The sequence below is a fragment of the Archocentrus centrarchus genome, chromosome 16, assembly GCF_007364275.1.
Source record: "Archocentrus centrarchus isolate MPI-CPG fArcCen1 chromosome 16, fArcCen1, whole genome shotgun sequence".
NCBI lineage: Eukaryota > Metazoa > Chordata > Actinopteri > Cichliformes > Cichlidae > Archocentrus > Archocentrus centrarchus.
The window spans coordinates 22148387-22156228 of record NC_044361.1 but is presented as its reverse complement, the minus strand read 5'-3'; positions in this window follow the sequence as shown (position 1 = coordinate 22156228).

The window sequence follows — 7842 nt, the reverse complement described above, 5'->3', positions numbered from 1 at the left end:
ATAGAGGACAATTTATTTATTTACTTTTTAATGTATTTTGCACTAGGAAGCATTCTGTAGCAAGGATGGATGACGTGATAAGAGTAGGTTTCTAAATCCTTGATTTCTTCATCGTCAGTTTTACGGGCTTCTTAACTGACACATTCTTGTGGCCATGACCTGGGAGTACTGGAGGAAGATGATTCAGCCAAAAAGCCATGGTGACACATTTCTTTATAATGACAGATTGACTCAATGGGAAAAACTGAGACATACTGTTGCAACTGGACTTATTAATACTTATTATTATTCAGTTCATTATCTGTTTGGTAAATGGATGTTTCATTAAATATCAGCATTTTCAGAATTTACATGCACTTCTTTACACGTAAATAAAGGGAATTGTTTCGAAGCTGGCGTGCTTTATAGGTTATTATGCAGTGGCTTTATTGGGACTTTATTGCCATTTGAGATCACATTGGGCTGTATGGGACTCATGAACCCAACATAAGAGGGATACATTCACCTGTATTATAAAGCTCATAAACAGGGAAGAGGATCGCTTTGTGGGGAATACAGTCATGTAAAAGAGATTTTCACAGAACCCTCCGCAGTCTTGTGAAAAACTAAAAACAAAGTAGAGACACTTTTAGAAGGAATAGCTTGAAGCAAATGTTTTCTGTGTGACTTTACATTTTCTCACATTACTGTGGAGGAATTTTGGTCCACTCTTCTTTACAATGGTGCTTCAGGTCAGGTTGAGGTTTGCAGGCATTTATTTATATACAGCTCTCCTGCAGCCGCAGCATTTCAGTCAGGTTGAGGTCTGGACCTTGACTGGGTCACTGCATTACTCTGATTTTGTTCTTTTTCAGCCATTCATTTTTAGATTTGCTGCTGTTTGGTATCAGTAGACCTGCTGTTTGACCTGCTTTCAGCAAAGCTTTCGCTGTTGGACACAATGCCTCTCACTTGACTCTAGAATACTTTGATGTACAGATAAGTTAAAGGTTTAACTCAATGGCTGCAAGGTGCTCAGGTCCTGTGACTCCAAAATAAGCCCAAATCATAGCACCTCCACCCCCATGTTTGACACTTGGTATGGGGTGTTTGTGCTAATATGCTGTTTATTTTTTTTCACAAAACATGCTGTTATCCATTATGGTCAAACATCTCCACTTTGGCTTCATCTATCAAAAAGACATTATACCAGAGTCCTTGTAGTTTGTTCAAATGCAACTTTGCAAACCTAAGCTTTGCTGCCATGTTCTTTTTTAGAGAAAAGAGGCTCTTCCCTGGTAATGCTTTCAAACAAGCCGTAATTGTTTAGTCTTTTTTCTAATTGCGCTGTCATGAACTTTAACATTTAACATCCTAACTGAGGCCTGTAGAGTCTGAGGTGTAGCTCTTGGGTTTTTTGCGGTTTCACTGAGCATGCCACGGCCTGATCTTGGGGTAAATTTGCTGGGACGTCCAGTCCTGGGAAGATCATGCGTATTACATTAACATCTGATTGCTCCACACCAGCAAATTGACAAAATTTCAGCTTTTACAGAGGTGGTCACACTTGCTGATGATCATTTGATTTCCAGCATCTGGCTGCTACTTAGTCTCAGCAGTAAGGATGTACTTCATTTTTCACAGGAGTCTGGTGAAAACTTTCTTTTTCACATGACTGTATATAAAAAGAATCATTATCCCATGCATGCCTGGGTGTAAAAAATACTGCATTACAAATGAAAATGAAAACTACTGAGATCACATGATCATAGGTTCCCTGGACAGAAAACAGCTTTATGTTGCCTTATTTGTGGATCTGTTAGACAGATCTGGTGAATGTTCACAAAACAAAGTTAATGGTCTTCTCCAAAGCCCACATCTGATAGTAAATCCACTGAAATGATACATGCCTACAAGTATTTGGGTGTATCTTTAATTTACACATTTCTAATCTTCTTAGGAAGGTAAAAATAAAGATTGATTTTGTCTTACTTTACAGATTATTCTAAGAAAAAACTCTGTGGAAGCTACTTTTCTTCCTGTGGTTGATTATGGTGATATACTCTATCTGCACGCCACCTCCTCAGTTTTAGAGAGTCTTGATTCAGTGTACCATACATCGCTATGGTTTATTGCAAAGTCTCTCATTCGCTGCTGCATCCTTTATGGCAGGCCGGCTCTCGCTGCCAGCATACAGAAAACAGCACTGGTGGTATGTTTTTATCTATAAAGTGATTCTGGGTAAACGTCACGTTAAACTTTGTACCCTTGCCTGGTTACCGGCTACGAGCTGCCAAATGGTTGCTTTCTGATGTGCCAACGGTTTTTTTTTTCAGATCTTGGGAAAACAGTGTTGTAATCCATGTCAAAGGTTTACTACGCACCTTTGACATGGAATAATCTGCAGATAGACCTAAACTTTAACACACATATAACTATTGTTGAATTTAAAAGAAAACAGAGAAAGATGTTTCTCTTGAAGGGCCGCCAGTGTTTGTTGTTAATATTTGTATATTGTATATTATTTTGTAGATCTTATATTTTATGTTGTACATGTTGTATTTTTAATATATTGTTTTGTTTGTATGGCTGCCTGTTCGACCAGGTCTCCTGCATAAAAGGGATTTGACTTTAGTGGCACTTCCTGGTTAAATACAGGTGAATAAGTAAATCCCAGACACATTCACGCAGCATCAGGACAGATGAACCTCACCTTTTCTTACAATGACACATTTGATTTCATTTGAGTTTTCATTTATAAATAAGTCCACTCTTAATGTATTTCAATCTCGAAAACAGGTTTTCTTGTATGATAATGAATCAATGTGCATCTTTACTTTTTAAAGTACAGCATCTGTTATGAGGTATTATTCCATGGTATAAATATTAAGTGACTAAGACAGTTTGTGAACCTCGTTTAGGTTTAAAAGAAACAAACTGTGCACTTTTTAGTGTTACAAATTAGCAGATTAGAAGGGTTTATGTGAAACTTCAGCCTTTACACTTACACGAAGCAGAGTGCAACAAACTCTTCCACCAACCATTTCCTGTTGCTACTGCCCACATCTGCTCTAGGGGTTTGGTTATTCTGGCTATGCTTACACTTTAATCTGCCTTACATGAATAGTCAAAAGTATTTTTAAACATTAAATTACAAGGTCACAAATAAAAATCCCTTCATCTCTTTATGTAAAGTCTTTGTATGTTTATTTTTAAAGGAAACAACACATTTAGGCATGAGAAAATAAAATGCAATATTAGTTCCTTTTTTCTCCGATGTGCACTATACAAAGTGTGAAGCATATTCTCCATCAATGCATTATGCAACTCAGTAACCTTTATGAAGCCTTATAAGGTTTAATGATTATCTGAAGCTTGTCGAGAAACTACTTTGTACGATTATATTTTCTCCTTTTCCCCGTATTAGCAGCCTTCAGCGGGCAAATGCTGTGTGTGTCTGGCATCAGTCAACACTGATGCAACAAAGATATTGCTCATTTCACAGCAATTGTTGTTGTCATCTGAACGCTCTTACCCCCAACACAGCTGGATGTTTCTGCATCAGGTCATGCAGTGGCCCTTTCTTGTCTGGAATCATCTCAGAAGCCTGATAATAACGCACTATTGGCTGCTCCCTCTGTCCACCTCTACGCAGGTCATCCTCATGGATGTCCATGTCAACATCAGCGCAGGCCATGGTGCTTCTGGTCTGGAGAGACATTTGTTTCCATTACTATGTATACTTAAATAATTGTTAACTTGTACAGTGTGTAGTGCTTTTTTAGCCTTAACAAGGGCCGACTACTGCAGCAGCCTTGAAAGCAGCTCAGAGTCCCCCTGTGCTTTGTTATATAATACCATGTGACTATCCTATAATAAAAAGTAAAAATGAACTCTTTCTATTACTGTGAGGTGATTATTTATGTTATTGCACTGCATTCAGGAAACAAACCTTGTTCTACTATTGCAATTATTATAACCATATATGGTTGATACCACACACGATGTGGCTGAACTAAATTTGTTCCCGTTCTTATTTGAAAGAAGCCGGAAAGAGATGGTAAAAATGTGAAAATTAAAGATATAATGTCTTAGATTTGTAGCCATCACATAAGAGTCACGTATTTATGAGCCAAAGAATGATCAAAAATTAGATTGTGGTTATCGTCAAACAAACTGAATAACAGTAATGATGACACAAGATAGCAGCAACTGTAAGCCACAAAGTGTGTAGTGGCATTTTTTAAGTCTTTTTTTTTAACATGAAAAAAAAAACAAAAAAACTAATCTACAAACACATACAGATGGATATGCAGAAATGTAAGAATGTCTTTCTTTTACAAAGATCTTTTTTCATTGCAGTACAGAAAAGCATTTAAGGATTAGAGTCTTACCGCGTTTGGCTTGAGCAGTGTCTATTTCACACTCTGCATCTGTCTCACTCATGAGTGTTGCGCTTTAGGCATGATTTCAACTTCCCTGCAAATACTCAGAGATGAGGTCACATCATACATTTTAACTTCCTCACTCTGACAAAACTCTCTACAGTAATAATATACTCAAGTCCCAGTTTTACATGTTTCATATTATGGTCTTTTTCACTCCTCAATTTTGATTTATAGCTTTTTTTTAAAAAAAGAAAAACAGAAAAAAGAAATATTAGGTCTTATGTTAGGTCAGTTTTAGATGTTGGCCAAAATTTGCATGCAAAGCATTTTGTGGGTGTGAAAAACGGAGGGGTGGGGGTGGGGGGGGGGTGATTGTCAGAGACGAAGACAACTGATGTATCAGGTCATTTCCTTGTCAAACCCAAAGAAGAGACAAAGAAGAGAAATTCAGGTCCGATTTGATTTAGGAGACCAAAAAAAAAGGTATTATCTGTGTTGCAGAAAACCTCAACAACTGCTGAGCGCTACAAGCTGCTTTAATGCTCTTTCACTTTGTTCACAGGAGAATGAGGAAGACATTTGTATGCGATGAATCGATGATCATCACTATTCCAATTGGAAATCTCAGGGATCTCAGAGATGGTCAGCTGATGCCAGAGAAATTCCACTGCGTCTTCAGAGACTCGTACAAGGTCTTTGTCATCAAGGGGAACCCCACACCTCTGGGAGTAAGTTTCAGCTTTTTTCTAAGCAGACGGAAAGGTGTGGTGCCATGCCATCAATAAATGTAAATAAATAATTGACATTTTAGGCAAACAAATCGCTGCTTGATTATATATTATGCGCAGCATTTTCTGTTCTGTTTATTATTATGATTCTTCTTTTTATAAGGCCGCCCAAGCCATCGCTGGTGTGTTTCTTTTCACTCTCGGTCTGGTTCGTAACATAGATTATGCCCCCATCTACACTCTGCCAAGTGTTCTGGTAAAAAAAAAAAATCGAACAACAATGCATTGCTTTTTTTTTATTGCTAAAACTTCAAAATTTTCAATATTTGGAAATCCTTATTTTCCTGTTTTAAATTAACATGCTTTATCATTATCTTAGTTTGTGGTCTGTGGTATGCTGTCCTTTGCTGCAGGAAAATTGCCAAACATGCACGTGGTAAGTAATCGAATTTAAAATCAAGGTTTTGTTTTTCATGTTAAAGGAGTTATTCTCACAGAAAAGAAAGTTGCTGCTTGATTAAATACAATTTGGCTTAAAAACCATTCAATAAGTATTGACTGTTATCTTGTTCCAGGAAAATCATTATGCATGTATTAATTATCATTACTGCAGTATGTCAGGAAACATGATTTAAGTGTTCCTTAAAAAAGTTCTTTTCTCGGCCTCAGACTGCCTCCTAAATGAGGAACACATTGTTGCCACGGATGTGTCTAATGAAATGCTTTTTGTAATCTTTCAGACAAAGCTGTCGTTCTCACTGAACATCATCAGCTTCTTCTGGTCAGTTGCAGCATTTTCTCTTGCCTTGGCTTTTTTTCCATCCAGCCACAAGGTATGCTGCAGCACCTTCATGCTTGTTTGTTTTTTCTTTCTCTTTTTAAAAAAAAAAAAAAAAAAAAAGTTAAACTAGTTCAACCACTTTTTAAATTTGTTTTATAGGTGAATCAAGGCATCTGTGCCCTGATAATGACTCTGCTAGTTGTTGAAAATCTAATGGCCATATTCTTGATCTACTGGTTGAGCAAAGCTGTGTGCAGAGAACATTTCAACACTTTGGTATGTCTTTTTTTTTTTTTTTTATATGCTTTAAGATGCTTTAAGACAGGGATCCTCAACTCCAGGCCTCGAGGTCTGGTGTCCTGCACCTTTTAGATGTGTCTCGGCTTCAACACACCTGAGTCAAATATAGAAGTCATTAGCAGGACTCTGGAGAACTTGACTGCATACTGAGGAGGTAATTCAGCCATTTGATTCAGGTGTGTTGGATCAGGGACACATCTAAAACCTGCAGGACACCGGACCTCGAGGCCTGGATTTGAGGATCCCTGCTTTAAGCTAAGCAAGATGATTTTATAAATAATAATAATAATAATATTCATTGTTTTGTTTTGCAGCCCACCATACTGCTGAAACAGGGAGACTGATGCAAAGCCACGAACGACCTACATTCATGTTGTACTGACAGCCTGTCAGTGTCATGTACTTCTCAACCTGCAGACAAAGATTGTGAAAGTCATGTTGTTATGCTTGTATTTGTCATGCACTGCTGCTCAAGAATAAATTATGTATTATTTTGTTTTTGTATAGTCACATTATATTGCATTTTTGTATAATACGAAAGCAGCGGCCATATCCGTGTGAAATTAAAAAAGCAAAAAATGTTTGTAAACTGATTTTTGCAGAAAGGAGACCGTGCGGCAGTTTTTTTTAAATGAGGTGCACACTGTTATTAACATTTTTTTTTAAATTTACAAACTAGAACTAAAAATAAATTAAAAATAAAAAATACATCTTGATGAAAAATAAGCTCAGCACTCGCCACTGACTCTTAATTTGATTGTACGTCTCTTTCAAACTTTTTTGATTTTCAAACTGTCTAAATTTTTCAGTCTTTTTAATTTTTAACCGTTTATAAACAGCTATATAACTGCTTCCTGTTTAATGCATTCTTGCATTATTTGGTTTTTATTCTGTTTGTGAATCAACTGGTTATTATTATTTTAAATAAAGGGAACGGTTTTCTGTATGTTTCATCTTTTGTGTACAATTTAAAACTATTACTGTACAAATGATTCCACAGAAGCTCATTTATATTTGATGTTGGATACAAAAAAACATGTTGTGGTGGTGTGTTTGCTACAAAGTAGAAAATAAATGAAACGTGCACTCTATAAAAAAATAATAATTTAGGTGGGAACAAATATATATATATAAAATATTTATATATGTATAATTTATCCATTTATACTTACAATAATGTATATATTTGTATATAAACAAACAAAGTAAGAAAGATTTATACAGAGGGATTATGTGTAAAATAACTTTTCATTGCTCTGCATGTTCCTAAAATCTTTTATAAACTTTTCTTTATGGTTCACACTTTCTGCTGTTTAGACACAGACGCTCTGCAGCAACTAATTTCTTCACTTTTAGCTGGTTGTTAATTTACTTAGAACTATTTAGTTCTACGCGGCAGACATACCTTTTTTTCGTCAAGCATTCGGCAGCTGTTGATCTTTAGGACCGTAGATGGAGGACGGCTTGGTATTTTACCCATTTCTCAGATCACTGTAGTTACTTTACAGGAAATTATTACTTTAAAAACTTTAAATGATTAAATAAATCCCATAAAATATAATAAGTTCAATTTTTTAGAATTGGTTTTAGGATCTACTGTCTTCTAACAATGCTATAGATATAACATAACATAGCTGCCTATAAGCATGCTTGTAGCTTGAGTTCT